Below are 23,876 nucleotides of genomic sequence, written 5' to 3' on the forward strand. Positions count from 1 at the left end.
ATGTTTCAAGGGACCTGGCGTATATAGCACACTGTTCTTAATATGTTTGCTCCCCTTAGCACTATGTGTTTTAACCAAGGTTACCTCCGAGAAAGGTTGTTTCGCCAGGTGGGGATTTTTCCCTGAGGTTAGGGAGGGGATACAACCCCTTAATTAAGTGCCAGGCGGGTAGTTAAGCTACATAATCTTTACTCCCTGGAATGGAGATAAGAAACGCCCTAACCTTTGTAATAGAAATTGACAGGATTAAAATCGGCTGGTATAAATACGGATGTAACAAGACAATAGTCGTCAGATCCTAACCAGAACCTAGCCAGAGAACATGGCAAAAGATCCTGGACAGAACCTGGCTACAGAACTTCACTGGAGAACCTAGACAGAACATGGCAAAAGAACCTGGATAGAACCTGGCTAAAGAACCTGGTGACTGAACCTGGCTGGAGAACCTGGAGAACCTAGCGAGAGAACATGGCACCAGAACTTGGTTGGAGATCCTGGAGGGAGAACCTCGCTATGCTGATGAACTGAACCCAGTCTCCATGTCATTCATTCTTCGCCGACTCCGTCCACACCTTTGGGGATCCCTGGACCCGTTGGGGTTGGACCCCAGCAATGCTGAATCTATGAAGCCTCTGCCACATGGTTGTGAGCTTGTGAAAGTTGTTCACTATTTCTGTGCCCAGTTTCCTCATCTGCAAGAATGAATAATAGGACTTATCTCATAGGATCCTAATAAACTTTGCGTGAGTAGAAAATTATAAAATTATTAGTATAGTACCTAGTATATAATGAATGCTCAATAAATATTCGTAACTATTACCTTGGTCTAGCCCTAGCTGGTTTGGCTCAGTAGATAGAGTGTCAGCCTGTGGACTGAAGGGTCCCAGGTTCACTTCCTGTCAAGGGCACATGCCCAGATTGTGTGCTCAGACCCTAGTGGGAGGTATGCAGGAGGCAGCCAAATAATGATTCTCTCTCACCATTGATGTTTCTATCTCTCTCTCCCTCTCCCTTCCTCTCTGAAATTAATAAAAATATATATATTTAAAAAGTATTATCTTGGTCTATTTGACATGCATGCATGGATAGATGGATGGATGCATGACTGCATGGATGGGTGAACACATGCATAAAATCAAGTAATCACAGTTTAAAGTACACTTCTCTATATAGCAGAGAATTGTTGAGCAAGCCAACACAGAATTCCAGCCTACTTGGCCATAACATTTCTCTAGGTACATGTATAAACTGACATTTTTCTTTCTTTTTTTTTCTTTCTCTTTTTTTAATGCTAGTTCCACTCCCCCACCCCCACCCCACCTCCCTTCACATTGAGGGGAGGCAGTTGCTACTCCATTTTTCTTCCTTTATCAGAGTCTTACGATTTTCATAATTATGAATCAATCCTTGAATAAGATCATCTCTGAATGACTCAACAAAAATACACAAAACCAACTCACCAGATCCTGAACCGCCGGAACCACTTGCAGGCATAGGTTCCCTTCTCGGCTCAGTCTCTGCGGGGAGCCCCCTGGAATTCAATGAGGACAACAGTGTGTTATGAAAAAAGGCAACAGGTTCTGTAGCACTAGTGCCACTATTTCTTGCATATCCATAAATAATGTCTAAATGAAATGTAGCAAGTAAATCTAAATTAGTAATTTTAAATGCATGGAAAGTAGGGAGAATTCCACAATTTAAAGAGACCCTGCAGTGATTACTTTTCCTGTGATCATACACACACATACACATATTAAACCCTGATTGACTAATTTTTTGTTGTTATTGTTCAGTTGAGGTTTCTATTATCTTAGCAGCTAATCAGATAGAGTCACCTGGGACAAATCTGTAGACCATAGAGTCAGGAGTATTGACTTGTTACAACAAGGGGATGACACAGCAGAGGAACGGTGGGATAACTCACCAAACAAAGGGAAAAGTAGCATTCTTAACAAATTTAGGGAAAGCATGGAGTCTGGATGAAATTGAAATGAAGCAGGGTTTTGATAGGCTCAGAGCAAAGTAGGGCTCAAGATCAGGTCTGGCCCTGACCGGTTTGGCTCAGTGGATAGAGCATCGGCCTGCGGACTGAAGGGTCCCGGGTTCGATTCCGGTCAAGGGCATGTACCTTGGTTGCAGGCACATCCCCAGTGGGAGGTGTGCAGGAGGCAGCTGATAGATGTTTCTCTCTCATCAATGTTTCCAACTGTCTATCCCTCTCCCTTCCTCTCTGTAAAAAATCAATAAAATATATTTAAAAAAAAAAAAAAGATCAGGTCTGGATGGCAAAATACACCCAGGGTCCTGTTGCCTTGGAAACTATAGTTATGCTAGATATGAACTGTCCTGTTTAGAAACCTCTTATCTGATACGCTGCTCTGGGTTGGCATTCGAGGCAGCTTCTCTGTGTCAAAGTGACTTAGATCCCCCAAATAAGATTGGGATGTTCTTATTGGTATAGTTTCAAACAATAAAGTTTCTGCTTGCTGATGACTTTGTAGGACAAATTTTCTCAATGAGTAAAAAGGCAGTGTTTACTCACAGGAGAGAGAACAATTTACAATGGCTTTATCTCTGTTTGCCCCGTCTGATGAAGAGTAAACAACTGATTCCTCAGGAAAAGCTAATTTCTTCTTTCTTACTATATCTTGAGATATATATATATATATATATATATATATATATATATATATATGTATATATATATATATATATATAATGTTGATTTTAGAGAGGGGAGAGAGAGAGAGAGAGAGATCCGCTGCCTCCTGCATGTGCCCTGATGGGGAATCGAACCTGCCACATTTTGGTGTATGGGACAATGCTTCAACCAACTGAGCCACACCAGCCAGGGCTATCGATATATTTTTTGTACAAAGTAGGGTATTTCATTATCCAGAATATGGCATAGGACCGAATAAAGGTGGTCGCTATCGTCAAATAGATAAAATGTTCAGCCTACCTGTAGAGCTGACTAATAATAGTGTCAATTAAGGTTGTTGCCACAAGAATGATTTGATTCTTCAGTGTTTATGAGGTGATTACACTGTAATTGTGGCTACACCTCAAGATTCACATATGTTATTTATGTGGGGAGCAGTTTATCAATACTGTCAACGATAACCACTCTATACAATGTTATTTCCAAGGATTTTCATCTTCAGTAATGCATTCTGTCTGCCAGAGAAGAAATTCAATAGCATCCACCCTGGACAGAGATTAGGAAAGGTGTGTGGACATCAAGTTGGGGGAAATTTTAGACTAGGAATCCTCCACCCTTCCTGCTGGCTGTGGTGACTAAAAAAAGGTGGGGAGGCAATGTCAAGATCTTATTGCCTTATTTTTTTTCTTTCATCATTCTTATTGTGGTAAATATATTGTGGTTATTTGGTAAATAACCAAAATGTGTCACTTTTAAGTATACAGTTCGGTGGCATTAAATTTTCACATCATTCTGCAACCATCACCACCATCCATCTCCTCAAACTGAAACTCTGCACCCATAAACAATAGCTCCCCCACCCTTACTCCAGGCAGTGCCTGGCAGTCACCATTCTACCTTCCGTCTATATGGAATCTGATTATTCAAGGCATCTCCTAAAAGTGGCTTCGTATAGTACTAGTATTTGTCCATTTGTCCCTGGCTTATCTCCTCAAGCATAATGTCTTCCAGGTTCATCCATGTTGTAGTGTCAGAATTCCTTGTTTTTTAAGGCTGAATAATATTCCACATTTTGTCTATCCATTTTTCCATCAATAGACACTTGGGTTGCTCCTACCGTTTGGCTATTGTGAATAATGCTGCTATGAATAAGAGTATGCAAACCTCTGTTTGCATCCCTGCTTTACCTAGTTTTCAGTATACACCCAGAAGTCGAATTGCTGAATCATATGGGTTCTATGTTTAATTTTTGAAGAATCACCTTACCATTTTCCACAGCAACAACACAATCTGACACTCCCAGCTGGGAACCCATTCCCAGCAAGGGTTCCAATTTCCACATGCTTGCCAACACTTATTATTTTCTGGGTGTACTGTTTCTGGGTATATAATCCTGGGAATGAGGTAGTTTCTTACTGTGGTTTTGATTTGCATTTCCCTAATAATTAGTTATATTGAACATCTTTTCATGTGTTTATTGTATATTGGTTAAAGTATCACCCCAATGTGCCATGGTTGTAGGTTCAATCTCCAGTCAAGACACATACAAGAATCAACCAATCCTATATAATAAAAGGCTAATATGCAAATTGTCCCCTCAACTGGGAGTTCCACCAGAGTTCGACCAGGGGGCGGGGCCAGCCGGCCAAATGCCCGAGGCCCCTCCCCCAGCCAGCCCCACCCCGATCGGCCCCCCACCCTGATCAGGGCCAACCTCCTGTGTGTCCCCCCTCCCATCAGCCCTGATGGGGCAGGCCAGCCCCCACCCATGCACAAATTCGTGCACTAGGCCTCTAGGGAATATATAAATAGGTGGAACAACAAATCGATGTTTCTCTCTCTCTTCCTCTCTCTAAAATCAATAGAAAATTTTAAATAAATAAACTGGATTGTTTTTGTTGCCATTGTTGAATTACAGGAGTTCCATATATATTCTAGATATAAATCACATGTCAGATATATGAAGTTATAATATGTTTCTCCCATTCTGTGGGGTTAAAATAATTTTTTAATTTGTTATATATTTTTATTGAGGAAGGAAGAGGGAGAGAGAGACAGAAACATCAATGATGAGAGAGAATCATTGATCGGCTGCCTTCTGCATGCCCCCTACTGGAGCTCAAACCCACAAACCAGGCATATGCCCTTGACCAGAATCAAACCTGGGACCCTTCAGTCCACACACCGATGCTCTATTCACTGAGCCAAACCAGCTAGGGCTAAAAAATTTTTATAAGTCACAGAAAGAAACAGATCTTGAGTGGATGCTTTAAAAACTTACACAGTAGCCTGGCCAGTGTGGCTCAGTTGGTTACGTGTTGTCCCATGCACCAAGGGGTCTCCGATTCAATTCCCTGTCAGGGCACACACCTGGGTTTCAGGCTCCATCCCCAGTAGGGGGCATGCAGGAGGCAGCCAATTGATGTCTCTATCACTCTCTTCCTCTCCTTTCTTCTCTCTCGAAAATCAATAAAAACATTTTTTAAATTTTATTTTATTGTTTAAAGTATTACAGATAGTAGTACATATGTCTCCTTTTTAAAAACATTTTTTTAAAAAACCTACACAGTGGAGCCATAGTAACTTAGTAAATCCAATTATACATGCAAAAGGGAGAGAGAGATTCACTATTTAAATAATGGAGGAGTTTCTGCCCTCCATTCTCTTCAAAAAGCATAGGTTTCAGAGGGTGAGGCCAGAAGACACACCTGCTGGTCCCTGAGGCTGTCTTTGTCCAGGGGCCTTTCAAAGTGTGAGCTCTCTGTGCTTAGCTTGATTCCAGTGTTTAGAACCCAGCTGTCCAATGTGGTAAGTCACATGTGGCTATTTAAATTAATTAAAATAAAATTATCAGGCCCGGGCCAGTGTGGCTCGGTGGTTGGAGCGTCATCCATTACAGGAAGAGGTGATGGGTTTGATCCCCTATCAGAGCATGTGGGAGGTGGTAGATCGATGTCTCTCTGTCTTTCTCTCCCTCTACCTCCCTCCCCCTTCCTCTCTCTAAAAATAAATAAATAGATAGATAGATAGATAAAATAATTGGTACTGAAGTCTCTGTAGTCACATTTCAAGCATTCAATAGCCACAGTATAGATATAGGACATTTCTATCATCACAGAAAGTTCTAGTGAACTGCCCTGGTTTAGAAATATACATTTTGGGGGTTACCTCATGGGTCCCTAACATAAGCCAAATACAGAACTAAAGAAACAAGAAGCACTTCCACTGCTGGAGGGAAAGTGGGCTGAGAGTGAGACCTGGTGTGTGGATCCTCAGAGGGATGGACTCAGCAGACAGGCAAAGCCGAGTTTGATTCTACTCACTCAGGGACTTGGCTGTAATCTACATTATAGATCTGGAGGACTGTTTCTCAGAGAAGAGTTGGAACCCTAGGATAGAGGTTTAGCAGTGGTCGGCAAACTGCGGCTCTTTGGCCCCTTGAGTGTGGCTCTTCCACAAAATACCGACTTCTGCGCATGGGCCACGAAGTTTCAATCGCACTGTACATGCGCGCCTGTACGTGGTATTTTGTGGAAGAGCCACACTCAAGGGGCCAAAGAGCCGCATGTGGCTCGCGAGCCGCAGTTTGCCGACCACTGACCTAGTGTGACAGTTGGACCACTGGCAACCATATGACTTCGGATGCTTATTTTGAAAAGCAGAACCCTGGGCCTCACACCAGGCCTACTGAGCCAGAACCTCCGGGATGGGTGCCCAGGCATCTGCACTGTTCATTAAGTCCTTCAGGGACTCTCTTATTGACCGACATTGGAGAACACTGTTAAGAAACGGAGCTGGGAAGTTGAAGAAATTATATGCAGTAATGACGAAAAACAGCAGGTTATATGAACCAACATAGACAGCCTTTTTCATGTCCCCAGCTCACTGCTTTTTGGGCTCTTACTGGCTTCTAATAAGAGAGAGTGCGTTTGCATGCATGCTGCACCATCCACCCGGAGTGCCCTGCACTCCTTATGGGCCCTGCAATACCTCATTCTTTAAAGCTCAAACTAGAAACCATAACCTCTTCCAGAAAGCCTCCCCAGCTGCCCATAGAATTATTCCCTCCTCTATGCTACTTCACATTTTACTTTGTTGATTAAAATGTTAGTAATAATTATTAACATATTAGTAATAGTAATAATTAGGTATGGAGCTCTCCTTATGGTATTCCAGGCTGTGTGCCAAGTGCTCTACCTGGATTAAATCCTTTTAACCCTTGCAAATAACCCTATGAAGCAGACACTATTGATTTCCCCATTTTACAGATGGGGAAACTGTGACACAGAAGTAAAGTCACTTGCACAACTAGAAGAACAAGAGCAGGAACCAAACTCTTCAAGGTCTTACATGAAGCCTTTGAGAACATGTCTCATTCATCTACAGGGGCCTGGTACCCAGCATAATGACTGGCATATAGTAGGTGACAAGTATTGTTTGCTAAATAACTGAATTTTAATAGGACACTGATAGAGAACCCTTAAGCTCCTTATCCCACCTTTTAACTGAAGATATGTTCATTCTAAAACAAGTAAGGGTAAAGGGTACAGGAGAGAGAGAAAGACGTAGGAAGATAGACAGTGTGTATGCCTTCACAACTCACACTCCGTCTTCTCTCCCAATAGCTGCTTTAGCAAGTTCTCCCTTCAATTATCCAAGTTACCTGCCAGTGCAGAGATGCCATAAGATCTCATTTGACTTAAGCCCCAGGCTGTCTCATGTATATTACAACAAATGCATCTTATCCTCCTATATCACTTCTTACAATCAGGCTGTAACTTAAGGCTCTGAGAGGAGCCCTATAGCTTTTCCAGTTTGACACCCCCATCTCTCTGCTTTAGTTCTTTGAGTATGTTTTCACTTCCTCTTTGCACATCAAATAATTGACTTGTTTTCCAGAAGGCCTGCAAAGAAAACTTAGAGTGGGAGACAGACTCATTATGTCCATCTGTTAAATTGGCTTTCCACCTATTAAGGGCTGTGTGCCACTCCACAATTATTACTGTCCTTACTGTGCCCTTAGTATGAATTTTTATTTCCTCCAGTGACCTTTATCGCCATCTCAAAGCCAGACACCATGACCTTGATGCCTCCCTAGAAAGCAAACACAGCAGAGTTCTCTCATTGTCTGGGGCTGTTGCTCCCTCCCCCTGTTCTCTGGAACCAGATCCAATGTCAGCAGAAGGAATTGCATTTACCGCTCCTTAAATTCCCTCTACAACTTTCTAGAACATAAGCTTTGCCTCCTCATGTGTTCAGAGAGGACGCTCATCAGGACACAAGGCCACAAAGGTCTGCTGCTGCTTCCCGAAGCCTAGAGTGACGCACGTGTTGATTTTAGGAGGAATATGAGAAGATTGTGTGTGGTAAAGAGACATGGGACTAAGTGATGCCAAGTCACATAATGAGACAGCCATTCTCTGGTCAACCACCCTTCTATTCACTTTAGAAGACGGTCTCAGATGAATTCTACTGTCTAACATATCTCCAATGCCTGCTAACCTTTGTTCTGAACAAAGCCAGAGTGGGCCTCCAGCAGGCCACAGGATCTGGCCAAAAATGTAATATTATTCTGTTCCCTTTGTATATATTTTCAAAATTGTATTTTTTTTCATGGTAAGGGATGCCTGTTTTACATTTACTATAGCAATAAAGTTTCCTTTGAAAATAAATTTGGTGAAAAAACCTGTGTCAGTTTAAAGAAAAAGTGTGAAGTAAATAATAGTACAGATGACAAATTCAAATGACAAAAATGGGAAACCTGAAGCTTGTGACACAAGGTGGTGGCAGTTAAGCCATTCTGGTAAGGGACCAGACTGGCCTAGGTTTGAATTTTGGCTCTGCCACTTGGTAGCTCTGTGACCCAGTTATTTCAATTGTTTGGGGGGATAATCCCCCCCCCCCCCACACACACACACAGAGTAGTTGTGTGGATTAAAAGAGGTGAAGCACCAAGCTCAGCATCTGACTCATAAAAGCAGCCCACTCCAAGGGCGCTATTGACGTGACGGTTGCCCCGCCTACCTCCAGACGGCATTCTGGTGTCTTGGTAAACACTCAGAAGGCCACCATGTAAGGGTCCATCCCAGTCCACGCAAGCAACCCGGACAAGGATGTTTCCAGATCAGTCCCACACTGTGCAGGACTGATTCTCTGTGCCTGCACCTTCCCACTTCACTTCATCTCTTCCACCCCCATCTACTCGACCTTCCCAGTGTGGTCATCCAGTCAGAGACTCTCCCAGCTCTTTGCTTTTTTTGTTTTGTTTTGTTTTTTTCTTTTTAAAAATATAGTTGACATAAGATATTATAGTAGTTTCAGGTGTACAACACAATGATTCAACATTTATATACCTTCCGTTGTGACCACCATGGTAAGTCTAGTCCCCATCTGTCACGGTACAAAGTGATTACAACATCATTGACTATATTCCCTATGTGTACATTATGTCCCCATGACTTATTTATTTTATAACTGGAAGTTTGTACCTCTTATTCCCTATCACCTTTTTCACCCTTCCTCTCAGTGCCTCCCCTCTGGCAACCATCAGTTTGTTCTCTGTATCTATGATTCTGTTTCGGTTTTGTTCCTTTGTTTTGTTTGTTTAGATTGGACTCTCCCAGGCCTTGACCCTCCCTCGTGAGTGCTGACAGTCTGATCTTTTCAATCATTACTTCATTGTTGTGACAAATATGAAGTGCCTGCTGGGAGAGTGGCGGGGGGAGCACTGAGAGTGGAAGCCCAGGCTGCCTCTCTCAGAGCACTTGCGCTTCCAAAGCACAGAGATGGGCAATAATAAACAAGACCCATAGACACGGGGCAATTTGAGACAGTCTGTGCCTGAGCTCCTCCCGAAAAGGACACTAGTTTACAATATGAGAGCGAAAGCAAGAAGGCAGAGCAAGGCCTTGCTCCGACTCAGAGGGAACATGCACCTCAGGTAACTGAAATTTTCGCCACTCCGCACGCATCTGAGAATGACCTCGAAAGCGCTGCAAGTATTGACTCCGGGATTACAAGTAAATTCAAGGGAGTAGATGAATTCACAAATACAGTTTAATGAAGATCCACTGTAAATCAGGGCGATGCAATAGTGAGGAGGAAGGGGGTCAATTTTCAATTGGGAATCTCTCAGAGGAGGAGATAACATCTCAGTTGGGACTTAAATGATGAGCAGTAGCCAGCCATGGAGCATGGCATGCCAGGGCATAAAAGCAACAAGAGTACAGAATTTGAAGAGGAAACAAGCTTGACAAGTTGAGGGATCAGAAAGGAGGCCAGAGCAGCAAAATTGTACAGAGAAGCCAGAGATGGAGAGAAAGGCAGATGATGAAGTGGGAGAAGTGTAGTTGTGGTCCACACAGATCCTGGCCCATCATCTATATAAAAGTCAGATCTTCCTCTAGGTAAGGGGCTCCCTTCAAGCCACCCCCACGGTCCTACCTTAGCTTGTACCTATTTGGGCCCCCCCAGGTAGTCCTGACTATTTCCCCCTAACAACCCAGACCCTGTTCTCTCTCTAACTTGGGATTGCTAACAAGTAGAAGTTCTTCCGGATGTGTAATCTAAATCAGTCCTGCAACAATTCACATCCATTTCTGTTGTCTTCACTTAAGTAATAATATAAGGAAGTTACCATCACGATCATGTCCTTTAACATATCATCACTTTCTGAGGACAAGCAATATGCTAAGAGCTTTCAGGAAAAGGCACAGAGAGGTTAAGTAACTTGTCAAAAGTCACACAGCTGTATACTACAGGAGTCGTCCAAGATGGACTCTTTCTATTGTGTTCTTTCCTCCCCTGGCTCTTCTCAAACATATAGACTCTCAGCAGGTCTCTTTATGGATGGTCACAATAACCTGATTCACCTATATAAAAAACAACTGGGTAATTTATCTACTTAAGTTCCCCATTCCTTGCCCTGTACAGGGTGAATCAGTAGCTAGTCTCTAGGGCTTATTATTATTTCTGAGGTCTGTAATCAGCAAGAGTGGATTCATTGTGCAACCAAAGGCACGGTAGTATTATTTAAATCTTGAGTATGGTAGATGTGAAATAACATTTGTTAAATGCATGACTAAGCAGGAAGGATGACGTTCTGCTAGTTTGAGTGGGCAAATGTCCTAGCATTTGTCATGCGATATCCATGCCCCAGTGTTTGTCATGCTGTGTCCTTGTCACGAGTGTCTGCCATACAGAGTCCCTGTCCTGGCAGTTGTTATTTTGGCTATCCCACATCCATTCCTTCTTTCTAATAACACATCGGTTCCTGGTTGGGGAAATATCTCTGTGGGTCATCTTTCTCTTGCTGGGAGCAGTCCCCCAGGCACAGTCCACATCAGCTGGGGAGAAGAATGTGACAAGAGCTTGGCCAATGGGCAGCTCCTCCTGGATTCAGAGCCTTGAGTGAAGGTGAGAGGGATGTTGGTGTGCTGTTCAGACTCAGGGTGACATTGTGTTTTATAAGAAATATAATCATTCAGCCCTAACCGGTTTGGCTCAGCAGGCTGTTGTAACATTAAAGGTAGATAAACTTTGAAGTTACATTGAAGATAATAACCAAATAATCCAGAAATTCCGAAAGAATTGAAAGCAAGGATTCAAGGTACCTGTATATCAATGCTCACAGCAACATCTATACTAATAAAAGGGTAATATGCTAATTAGACCAGGAGACCTTCTGGGAGACCTTCCGGACAAAGCCATGGTGGCAGGGCCGAGGCAGAGGTGGTTAGAGGCGATTAGGCCAGGAGGGGAGGGCAGTTGGGGGCGATCAAACTAGCAGGGGGGGCCAGTTAGGAGTGAGCAGGCCAGCGGGGGGGGGGGGGGCAGTTGGAGGAGAGCAGGCCGGCAGGGTGGGGCAGTTGGGGGTGATCAAGCTGGCAAGGGGGGAGCAGTTGGGGGTGAAAAGGCTGGCGGGGGGCGGGGGTGCAGTTGGGGACAAGCAGGCCAGCAGGCAGAGTGGTTAGGCGTGATCAGGCAGGCAGGCAAGCGGTTAGGAGCCAGTGGTTCCAGATTGCGAGAGGGATGTCTGACTGCCGGTTTAGACCCGATCCCACAGGGACATCACCTGAGTGGTCCCAGATTGGAGAGGGTACAGGCCAGGCTGAGGGACAGTGCATCCCCGCCTGCACAAATTTCATGCACCAGGCCACTAGTTATTTATAATAGCCAAAAGATGAAAACTGCCAAGTGTCTACCAATGAATGAACAGATGAACAAAATAAGACATACACCTACAATGAAATATTATTCAGCCACAAAAAGGAATGAAGTTCAGATACATGCTAAGTGAAATTAGCCAGACACAAAAGAACACATACTGTGTGATATACTTATATGAGGTACCTAGAGTAGGCAAATTAATGGAAATGGAAACTAGAGGTTACTAGTGTTAGGTCTGATCAAATAATTGAATCAATATCCCCTCCCCTGGGAACTGACCTGTAGGCCATTTCACAATGGACATTCCACTTGCATAGACCACATTCCACTTGCTAAGACCATTATCTCTCCCCTCTGGAGTTTCCCAGAATCTGGACCTGCACAGAGAATTCTCTGCCCAGAAAAAGCTCACCTGGAGTCCTTGAAAAACCTCTGACTCCCTGTCTTTGCGGGCTGGTGCCATTTTGGGCTCAGCCCATCTGGTATCCAGATGACCTAATCCTATATAATAAAAGGCTAATATGCAAATTGTCCCTTTGACCGGGCATTTGACCAGGGGACAGGGCCAGCCGGCCAACCTCCCTCAGCCCCTCCCCCCAGCCAGCCTGGCCCAATCAGCCCGATTGGGGCTGGCTGGCTGAACCCCATCCGTGCACGAATTCGTGCAGCGGGCCTCTAGTAAATTAATAATTCTTCACCCTTTTTGGCCTTGTGTGTTCCTCCTTTGGCGACCCTATCAACTAGGGGCTTGGGGAAGGGAGAATGGGGAATTCTTATTCATAAAGTTTCAGTTTGGGAAGATGAAAAGCTCCGGAGATGGATGGTGGTGATGGTTGCAGAAAAATGTGGATGTACTTTAAGCCCCTGAGTTGTACATTTAAAAATGGTAAATGTTGTTAGGCATATTTTCCAATAATTTTTTTAAAATATTTGTTATTAACTTTTAGAGAGAGAGGAAGGGAGAGAAAGAGAAACATCAATGTCAGAGTGATACATCAGTTGGCTGCCTCCTGCACTCCTTCTACCAGGGATCGAGCCTGCAACCCAGGCATGTGCCCTGACCAGGAATCAAACAGGCAACCTTTTGGTACAGGGGATGATGCCCAACCAACAAACCACACTGGCCAGGGCTACCATAATTTCTTAAAATAAAACAAATAGAGATAATGAGATAGTACAGTGGGGCCTTGACTTACAAGTTTAATTCATTCCGTGACGGAGCTCGTAACTCAAATTACTCGTATGTCAAATCAAAAAGTGAATGAGTGAGACACGTGATGCTGGGCTGATGTTGTGGCGTTCACTATGACGTTGGCTGCGCCAACTAGCGGTGGGGTATCTGAAGCTGGCTCGTAACCCGAATTTTAGCTCGCAACTCAAAGCAAAAAATCGGCCGAGAGACGGCTCGTATCTGAAAAAACTCGTTAGTCGGGACACTCGTAAGTCAAGGCCCCACTGTACTTATAATACATGATAATTATTATTATACTAGAGGCCCAGTGCACAAAAATTTGTGCACTTGGAGGGGGGGGGTCCCTCAGCCAGGCCTGCGCCCATTTGCAGTCCAGGATCCCTTGGGGGATGTCCACCTGTTGACTTAGGCCCACTCCCCGTGGGATCAGGCCTAAGCTTGCAGTCAGACATCCTTCTGGCAGCCAGGGAGCCCTCAGGGGATGTCTGACTAAAGTCTTAGGCCCCCAAGGGATCGGGCCTAAACTGTTAGTTGGACATTCTTAGTGCTTCCACGGAGGTGGGAGAGGCTCCTGCCACCACCTCTGCGCTGGCCAGCCATGAGCCAGCTTCTGGCTGAGTGGCACTCCCCATATGGAAGTGCACTGACCACCAGAGGGCAGCTCCTGCATTGAGCATCTGCCCCCTGGCGGCCAGTGCACATCATAGCAACCGGCCATTCTGCCGTTCAGTCAATTTGCATATAAGCCTTTTATTATTATTATATAGGATGTCCCTATTTCCCCCCTTTTGCCCCCTCTACCAGCTCTTACCCCCCACTTCTCTCTGGCCATCACCATACTGTTGTCTGTGTCCATGGGTTGTGCATATATTTTCTTTGGCTAATCCCTTCTTTAAATTCACTTCGTTAAATTTTTATTTTCAGGTAAGTGCTTAGAACTGCACTATTATATATTTTCTATTATATCATTTAGAATTAAGATATTTTTTAATTGGACCCTTGTAAATTTTAGCACAATTTAATAAATTATGCTAGAAGCAATTAGGAGATTTTTCATGTAATGCAGATACATTTCAATTAATATTTTATTAATTTTTAATTTTTTAATATTTTAATTTGAAATAATCTCATACATGGAAAGAAAACTATAAAATACTACAGCATATTATATGTAACCTTCACCCAATTTCTTAGGTGTTAATAATTTAAACATAACCATTATACAACTAACAAAATTTGGAATATATTTTTCTTATAATCTCTTTAATGTTACTTAATCCATTTACTTTGTTTTTGTTAATCTTCACCCAAGGATATTTTTCCATTGAATTTTAGAGAGAGTGAAGGGAAAGGGAGAGACACATTAATTGGTTCCCTCCTGCACATGCTCTGATAGGGACTGGGGATCAAGCCAGCAACTGAGGTACATGCCCTTGTCTGGAATCTAACCTGGGACCCTTCAGTCCATGGGCTAATGCTCTATCCACTGAGCAAAACAGGCTGGAGCTTAATTCATTTATTTTTAATCTATATGTGTCTTTATATTTAAAGTGGGTTTTGTTTTTGATTGACCCTCATAATCTGTCTTTTAATTGGTGCATTTATGCCACTGACTTTCAGAGTGCTTACTGATAGAGTTACTGCCATATCTGGCAGCTTCTGGGGCTTCGGGGGCCCACCTACCTGCGGCCTGGGACCGGATCTGATGACGGGTGGCAGGCAGGCGGCTTCTGGGGTAGCCCACGAGGGGCTGGATGGCGGCTTGCGCCGGCGGCTTGCAGTATGCAAATTAGCTGCCATCTTTGTTGGTGGTTAATTTGCATATCTCGATGATTAGCCTATGGGAGGTGTAGCGAAGGTACGGTCAATTACCATGTTTGTCTATTATTAGATAGGATATTTGTATAGTCTATACATTATTTAATAGGCTAGTGATGCAATGTAACACTACTGAACCTAGTTGGAGTTTTCCTCTGCCCACCTTCCCCATCAAGTGGTCTGTACAAATGTGCCAGGTTCTTGGGTGTAAAGCATAATGAGCAATATGTTAATAGCTCAAAAATAATGAACCCTGGTTTCTACAGGATGAATCAACTTTCCATATGAGTCATCTGATTATTATCAGACTTCCACTGTGCTCTCTATATGGGTCTTTTACATTCGTAAAGGGATGTAATGAGATAATCATTACAAAGAGGCAGCTAATTCAAATGTAAATCAATAAGCCAATGGATCCTGGGGCCTGCGATATTTAGACAACTGTTAATGGCTAAGCTATGCTAACAGAGGGAGCTGGCAGAGGAAAGAAGCCGCTCTGAGGGTGGTCCTGGTGGTTCCCCTATACTTCTGGGAGACAAACCCATTTACAGGGAAACCCATCAGTCAGCGATCAATAAACCTGGATTTAAGTCACAGAGGGCACCCAGGATTACATTGGCTAAGCATTTCCTCCAGATGGGTGGTCTGAGAGCATGAGACCTGTAAAGTGACAAAGATTTACTCATGGAAACATCTACAATTCATGGGGGAAAGGTGGTACAGCCACTATGGAAAATAATATAACAGTTCCTCAAAAAATTAAACATAGAATTACCATATGACTCAACAATTCTACTACTAGGTATATACCTAAAATAATTGAAATCAGGGACTTGAGCAGATATTTGTACACTCGTTTTCATAACAGCACAATTCACAATAGCCAAAAGGTAGAAGCAACCCATCGGTCCTACGACAGGAATGTAGTATATATAGACAATGGAATATTATCCAGTCTTAAAAAGAAGGAAATTCTGACATATGCTACACCACGGGATTCCAGGTATATGAAGCACGCGGAGTAGTCAAAGTCATACAACAGAAAGTAAACTGGTGGTTTCTATGGACTGGGGGAGAGGAGAGTGGGAAGTCATTGTTTAATGGGTACAGAGTTTATGGTTGGAAAGATGAAAAAGTTCTGGAGATGGATGTGGTGATGGTTACACAATAATGTGAATGTACTTAATGCCACTGAATTGCACACTTAAAAAATAATTAAACCGCCCTAGCCGGTTTAGCTCAGTGGATAGAGCGTCGGCCTGTGGACTGAAAAGTACCGGGTTCAATTCCGGCCAAGGGCACATGTCCGAATTGCAGGCTTGATCCCCAGTAGGGGCTGTGCAGAAGGCAGTCAATCACTGATTCTCTCTCATCATTGATGTTTCTATCTCTTCCTCCCTCTCCCTTCCTCTCTTAAATCAATAAAGAAATATATTTTAAAAAAAATAATTAAACCTTGGCCAGTTGCTCAGTGGTTAGAGTGTTGGCCTGAGGATCGGAGGGTGTTAGGTTCGATTCCCCGTCAGGGCATGTACTAGTACCTGGCTTGCAGGTTTGCTCCCCAGCTCCAGTCAGGGTGTGTACAGGAGGCAACTAATCAATGTGTCTCTCTCACATCTATGTTTCTCTTGCTCTCCTCACCTCCGCCCTCCCTTCCACTCTGAACAATCAATGGGAAAAATATCCTTGGGTGAGGATTTTTTAAAAATTATTAAAATGGTAAGTCTTATGCATATTTTACCACAATAAAAAGAAAGATCCCATTTTCAAGAATGGGTATGTGACCCAATTCAGGCCAACAACATGGAAGAGCTTCTCATTCTTAGAACTGCAGGATGAGATGCTCTCTCTTGGCTCTCTGGACCCGACATCTGGAATATTGGCTTTCATCTGGAACTCTGCAGCCCTCTTGGGACCAGCCTGAGAATAAAGCTGACAGCCAGGGCAGCTGCCAGGTAGAAAGCTGTGGATCCTTGATGATGTCATGAAGCTCCTGAACCAATGGTCTCAGAAGTCAGTTCTACCTTAGGACTTATAGTGATGTAAGATAAAACACTTCTTATAGTTATATCCAATTTGAATGGTAATTTCTATATCTTGCTTTTGAAAGTATCCTGACACTTGTACAAGTACTGTTGGTATAACAAAATTTTGGAAATAACCTAAAGGCCTATCAGTAGGGAAATGGGTAAATAAAAAAGAGGTAAAAACATAGATGGAAGTACTGTACTCTGAGAGGTTAAATGCCCGGCTGTATGGCTCAGTGGTTGAGCGTCAACCTATGAACCAGGAAGTCACGGTTTGATTCCCGGTCAGGGCACATGCCAGGGTTACGGGCTCAATCCCCAGTGTGGGGCCTGCAGGAGGCAGCCAATCAATGATTCTCTCTCATCATTGATGTTTCTATCTCTTTCTCCCTCTCCTTTCCTCTCTAAATTCAATAAAATATATATATATATATTTTTTTTTTTTAAAGAGAAACATTGACCGGTTGCCTCCTGTACACACCCTGATAGAGGACAGAACACGCAACCTGGGCAGGTGCTCTGACTGGGAATCAAATCAGCAACTTTTTGGTGCACTGTACAACACTTAACCAACTGAGTCACTCCGGCTAAGGTGTAAATATGTTTTTAAATAGGTTAGATGGATCACATTAAATATTCTAGTATGATAGCGGTTGCCATTTTTGAGGGGGTAGAATGGCAATGGGATGGTGGTAAAAGAAGCAACATGTATTGGAATTGTTTTATTTCTGATCTTAAAACATGAAACAAGACGATGTGATGTTAACAATTGACAGACTTGGGATTCTATGTAGGTATGTGAGTGTTTGTGATTCTTTGTACTATTCTATACTTACAAAATTCTCAAAGGTAAAAACAAAAACCAACAACAAACCTTCCCCAGTGCTACCCCTAGTCCAAACAAATTTATTTAAGGAAGGCAGAAAAAAACCTTTGAGCAAAGACGGGAACCAAGGCTAAAGTCTGTATAATTATTACTGGGCTGTAAGACTTCAAAAAACACGGCTTTTCACTAATATTAGAATGTTTAACCTTTTAACTGTTTATTTTGAAATAATTTTAGACATAAAAAATTATTGCAAAACTATTACGAGAGGTCCCATGTATCCATCACCCAGCTTCTCCCAATGGTAACATCTTACGTATCTATTGTAACACCAACAAAACCAGAAAGCTAACATTTCTACAATACAGGTGAGCAGACTCTACACCTTACTGGAATTTCATCTGTTTAACTTTTCTATTATCTTTAATGTCTTTAAGCTATAAAACCAATTTGCTCATCTATGGATGAATAAACAATTAGTATATCCACACAGTGGAATATGATTTGGCCATAGAAAAGAAATGAAGCACTGATATACCTGCTACAACATGGATGAAGTCTAAAAATATTATGCTAAGTGAAAAAAGTCAGACACAAAAGGTTATATATTATAAAATTCCATTTATATGAAATAACCAGAAAAGGCAAATTTTAGAGATAGAAAAGTGGTTAACAGAGGCATGGAGAAGAAGAGACTGGGGAGCATGTGGTTACATAATATTGTGAATGCACTAAATTCCACACTTCACTTTAAAGTGGTTAATTTTATATTATGTGAATTTCATCTCAATAAAAGAAATTTTAAGCAATTTTCTTATTGTAGAAAAATTCAACCATAAAAATATAGTAAAAAATTTCAATTTCTTCTCCCAGCTGTTTCCTCTCCATACCCAATCCCACTTCACATGTATACCTTCCAATTAAATATTCAATATGTAGTAACTGTTCACACTTTTTAAAGTTTTAGAACATACAAAGAGATACATGTTTCTTTCTCTCCCAAATGTTTACTGAACACTTTATCCAATTGCAATGTTGTAGATGATGGAAACACAATAGCGAATAAAACAGACTAAGGGAATTAATTTTCTAGTTGCAGGAGATTGGTAGTAAACATGGGAATGAATAACTTCAGATCATGGTAACTGCTGTGAAGAAAAAATAAGACAGGGTAAGAGGGCAGAGAGTGATGTGGGTTGGTGGAGGGCAGGGTGACTAGGGGAGACCTCTGAGATAAAGACACAACATTTGAGCTGAATGATAACAAGGACCTAGAGAGTTGACGATGAAGGAAAAGAACATACCAGGGAGAGGAAAAAAATAGATACTTTTAAAGAAACTGGATTGTATTAGATGCATTGATCCACTATATATTCTACACACACTAGATATTGTGCTTTTCTCTGACTTTACCGTATATTAAAAATGAAATTCCATATTGGCACCTAATTTATTTTATGCTTTTAAAGTATATGCTTTTCTTGATCTCAGAGAGGAAGGGAGAGGGAGAGAGAGAGGTAGAAACATCAATGATGAGAGAGAATCATGGATCAGCTGCCTCCTGCACATACCCTGCTGGGGACCGAGCCCACAACCCGGGCATGTGCCCTGACCGGAAATCAACGGTTACCTCCTGGTTCTTAGGTCAACGCTCAACCACTAAGCCACACAGGCTGGGCTACTTTACTCTTTTTGATAGCTACATATTATTCCATAATATTGATATAATATCACTTATTTAACCATTTCCATGCTGGTGAAATGTAGGTTGTTTCCAGTTTGGAGCTCTTGCAGAAATGCTGGAAAGAATAGATTTTCACCGTTGTGCTCATATTTCTGTAGAAACATTTCCAGGAATGGGACGGCTACATCAGTGTCCATTTGTGTTTTCACCCACTAAAACCCTGGGAGAGGTGTGAGTTTTCTTAGCATCCTCATGGTCGGAAGCATGAAAGACAAACTCTTAGATTGAAAAGAACAAAAGAAAGTACTGTGTAGTTGAGTAAAACAGACAAATTCAGCTTAAAGGCAGAATAACTAATGAAGGATAAGAAGACAGCAGAGAACAAAAGTGAGAGACCATTAGGAATGCCAGCAGGTGGAATTTGCAATGGAAGGTGGGAATTATCTGTTGTGAAATGGCTCAGACCTTGAACTGAGCATAGCTTTATGAAGTATAGCTGTTGTTAAGCTCACCCTGTGTGTCACAAAGAATAGCATAATGTCCTTGGAAAAACTTAAAGTTGATAGTCCTGTGTCTCAACAGCCCTAAATGAGTTTGTTTTTTTTAAAGGCAGTACCATCCCAAACTCCCTATTGCTTTACCCATTCATTCATTAAACATTTATTAAGCTTCAATGCCACTCTACTCGGCATTGGGAATAAAAAGATGAAGAAAAGACCCTGACCTCAGTTGCTCAGTCTTAGCTCAACGGTAATTATTAAGAAGAGCTTCTCACTGTCTGGCTGAAGCAGTGCCTCAACCCTGGCTGGTCAAGGCTTTTGAAAACCAATGGAGTGGATTCTTTCCTGAATATCCATAATTATCCTATTCAGGGATATGCAAGTTAATGACATCAACTGCTTTTCTAAGCTGCAGTCTTAGCAGTTTCTGTCTTTGTCCCTGGGAAAAGCACAAGGTACAAAGAAACTTTAATTTAATTAGATGTGAAGAATCGACCCATCGGAGCGATCATCCAGTGCCCTATGGGTGACACATCTTGAAGCATGGTATCCAATGACAAGGTGGTGGGAAGACAGAGCAGCTCACTATTTGAGTCATCTGCTTGTATTGACAATTTCTTAGTAATAGGTTGGGGAGTGCAAATCTTGAGTGAGAAGGCACTTTATTTCACACACATTGTATTTTCTTCTTGTGAATATAAGATAAAAATATTTATCAATCAATAGCAATGCAGGTCTCCTATGTAGGTTCTCTGTAAATCTGAGGGCAATCAATTAATACCAACTTTAAAATGGGACACTTTGCCGAAACCGGTTTGGCTCATTGGATGGAGCGTCGGCCTGCGGACTGAAGGGTCCCAGGTTCGATTCCGGTCAAGGGCATGTACCTTGGTTGCAGGCACATTCCCAGTGGGAGATGTGCAGGAGGCAGCTGATCGATGTTTCTCTCTCATCCATGTTTCTAACTCTCTATCTCTCTCCCTTCCTCTCTGTAAAAAAATCAATAAAATATATTTTTTAAAAATAAAATGGGACACTTTTAAGAAGCGTACAATTGGGTCTTCAGAGAACTATATTAGGTTGTAACCAGAACTTTGTATTAATCAGAGGAATACATTATTTTTTTTGTGGGGGGTGGGGCGGGGGGAAGTGTCCAAAAGATTTTAGGGAGCATGGACCACAGACCTGACAAGAAACTTGTTATAATGGAGGTATCTGGTTTCTTTACATTTTCCAAATGTTATGGGTTAAAGAAAAAAAGCACACAGAAAATTTGCTAGTTTAACATTAAACACAATTTCAAACCACATTAATGTAGAACTTGTTTTAAAAGGTAACTGACAGCTTTGTTTTTGACCTGTCTCATTAAGGTACTTTTTTAAAAAATAAAATCTTTATTGTTGCAAGTATTTTTTAAAAATATATTTTATTGATTTTTTTACAGAGAGGAAAGGGGAGAGATAGAGAGTTAGAAACATCGATGAGAGAGAAACATCGATCAGCTGCCTCCTGCACATCTCCTACTGGGGATGTGCCCGCAAGCCAGGTACATGCCCTTGACCGGAATCGAACCTGGGACCTTTCAGTCCGCAGGCCGACGCTCTATCCACTGAGCCAAACCGGTTTCAGCATGTTGCAAGTATTACATATGTCTCCCTTCCCTCCCACTGACCTCTACTAGCCCACCCCGCACCCCCCACCCCAGGGCTTCACCACCCCAGGGCTTCACCACGGGTTATGCATATATGCATACAAGTTCTTTGGTTGATCTCTTCCTTCCACTGCCACCCTCCCTCCCTCTAAGGTTCCTCCGTCTGTTCCATGTTTCCATGTCTCTGGATCTATTTTGTACATCAGTTTATTTTGCTCATTAGATTCCACATGAGTGAGATCATATGATACTTATCTTTCTCTGACGGCTTATTTTGCTTAGCATAATACCCTCCAGGTCCAGCCATGCTGTTGCAAATGGTAAGAGTTCTTTCTTTTTACAGCTGCATAGTATTCCATTGTGTAAATGTACCAAAGTTATTTTTTATTTTATTCTTTTAAGATATATTTCTTTACTGATTTCAGAGAGGAAGGGAGAAGGAGAGAGAGAAACATCAATGATGAGAGAGAATCATTGATCAGCTGCCTCCTGCATACCCCCTGCTGGGGATTGAGCCTGCAACCCAGGCATGTGCCCTTGGCCGGAATCGAACCTGGGACCCTTCAGTCTGCAGGCTGATGCTCTATCCCAGGGGTCCTCAAACTACGGCCCGCGGGCCACATGCAAATACAAATATTGTATTTGTTCTCGTTTTGTTTTCTTACTTCAAAATAAGGTATGTGCAGTGTGCATAGGAATTTGTTCATAGTTTTTTTTTAAACCATAGTCCGGCCCTCCAACGGTCTGAGGGACAGTGAACAGGCCCCCTGTTTAAAAAGTTTGAGGACCCCTGCTCTATCCATTGAGCCAAGCCGGCTAGGGCCCAAAGTTATTTTTAATCCACTCATCTGCTGATGGGCACTTGGGCTATTTCCAGATCTTAGCTATTGTAAATTGTGCTGCTATGAACATAGGGGTACATACATTCTTTCTGATGGGTGGTTCCAATTTCTTAGGATATATTCCTAGAAGTGGGATCAATGGGTCAAACTGGAATTCCATTTTTAATTTCTTTGAGGAAACTCCATACTGTTTTCCACAGAAGCTGCCCAGTCTGCATTCCCACCAGCAGTGCACTAGAGTTCCTTTTCTCCCGCATCCTCACCAGCACTTGTTTGCTGATTTGTTGATAGCCATTCTGAGAGGTGTGAGGTGATACCTCGCTGGCATTTTGATTTGTATCCCTCAGATGATAAGTGACTTTGGGCATTTTTTCATATGCCTCTTGGCCTTCTGTATGTAAGCTGAGTTTTCTTTTGTCTTTACATGTGTTTAAAACTCATATCTAGATCTAGATAAGGTTAAGAAATACCTAGTCTCTGTGTATCCATGCCTTTATTCTTTAAATAGTAGATTAGGAGCACTTTGTCTAGACTCCTTGCAGAAAAATACCAGCAATATGTTCTTCTCTGCCTGTACATGGATGAATTACAGGAAAACTTACCGGGTCCTCAGAGTTATTTTCCTCCTTCATACAGTTGTGTCGAAGTATTTACCTTTTGTTTTTTTTCTTTTCACATGCTTATCTAAAAGCAACCTGTCAGCGTAGGATGCAGTCAACAAAGTACCAAGAGAATAAACTTGAGCGAATCCGACCATTCAAAATAAAACCACGTTAATGGAACTAATGGTGCACAGAAGAAGCTGGACGTACCAAAATAACCCTATTAGTTGGGTACAGCTGGATACATCAAGGAATATGGCAATCCTCCGTTTAATTTGCAAAGCCCTTGGCCGGAGGAGGAGGGGATGGAAAAGTTTGGGTGAAGGATTTAAATGACTAGTCCAACAGTGAGTCATTGAAACTTTCCAGTTAATAATACCCTCTGCCCGGGCAGAGCCTGGGCCCGAGCGCTTTACGAGCCACATCACAGTTTAAGTTGTAATGTCTCACGGTTTTACTGCCTCTTCCACCAAATGAATACATAAAATGAAACGCGCTCTGCGTCAGCTTTGAAAAGCAGGAAAAAATCTGGCTGGGGGAGGGGAGAAGGAAGGGGGAAAGAAAGAGAACAGGTAGGGATTCAGAGAGGCAGAGAAGGCGGTGAAAAGGAAGGAATTTCCAGGAGCTGAGAGCTTTCCCCCGCATCCTGTGCCTCACAGGACGCGTGGACCGCCGTGAAGGCTGAGACACTCGCCAAGTCGCGCCAGGACTCGCCTCGGTGACCCCTGCCCCCAATCCGTGACAGGTGGGGTCGCTGAGCCGCCACCAGATCGCAGCTTCCTCGCGCTGCCTGCCGGGAGCCCGAGCCGCTTCCGGTTGCTCCGGACCCCAGAACTTCGACTCCCGTCAGCCCCCGGGAAAACCGCAGAGGGGTCGCGCGGACGCTGCCGGAACTCGTAGTCCC

General features: G+C 42.7%; 1 long non-coding RNA gene across 1 annotated transcript; it reads right to left on the reverse strand.

The window, feature by feature from the left end:
• Nucleotides 1–1,427: 1,427 nt before the first annotated feature.
• On the reverse strand, nucleotides 1,428–23,811 carry LOC139009049 (uncharacterized). Its single transcript, XR_011471255.1, has 3 exons — nucleotides 22,973–23,811; nucleotides 14,706–14,860; nucleotides 1,428–1,531 (listed from the first exon to the last, which is right to left on the reverse strand). It is a non-coding gene; the product is annotated as an uncharacterized lncRNA (long non-coding RNA).
• Nucleotides 23,812–23,876: the final 65 nt, after the last annotated feature.

This window comes from Myotis yumanensis, unplaced genomic scaffold, assembly GCF_028538775.1.
Source record: "Myotis yumanensis isolate MYYU_CA2020_CCGP unplaced genomic scaffold, mMyoYum1.0.hap1 SCAF_4, whole genome shotgun sequence".
NCBI lineage: Eukaryota > Metazoa > Chordata > Mammalia > Chiroptera > Vespertilionidae > Myotis > Myotis yumanensis.